Source organism: Penaeus monodon, chromosome 15, assembly GCF_015228065.2.
Source record: "Penaeus monodon isolate SGIC_2016 chromosome 15, NSTDA_Pmon_1, whole genome shotgun sequence".
Classification (NCBI taxonomy): Eukaryota; Metazoa; Arthropoda; class Malacostraca; order Decapoda; family Penaeidae; genus Penaeus; species Penaeus monodon.
The window spans coordinates 15,697,019-15,697,397 of NC_051400.1; positions in this window are offsets into that span (position 1 = coordinate 15,697,019).

Sequence of the window (379 nt, forward strand, 5' to 3'; positions counted from 1 at the left end):
AAAAAACATGTAATTTATCCTCAATCTTCACATCCTCAAAATATAATGAAAACAAACCAAAATCCTTTCTCTTTCCTCACTTGATTCAAGAGGAGTGTATATATATATTCCTAAAGCTTTATGAATTACAAGTGTATAGAATAACAGCAGCAGGAACATAAGGAGAAGGACGGTCTATTCGATTGTCACAACCACGATGAACTGCGTTGTATATTACACTGATTTGTAGTGTGGAATATCAATTGCTCAAAGCCTTATCTATTATCATTTCTCTTTAGGACTAAATATGTACCCATAAATAAGGGTTTCTTAACACTTCTTTTGTAGTTTACAACCAAAAATTACGCACTATGACAATCCATTGTGGAAAAAAAAAAGT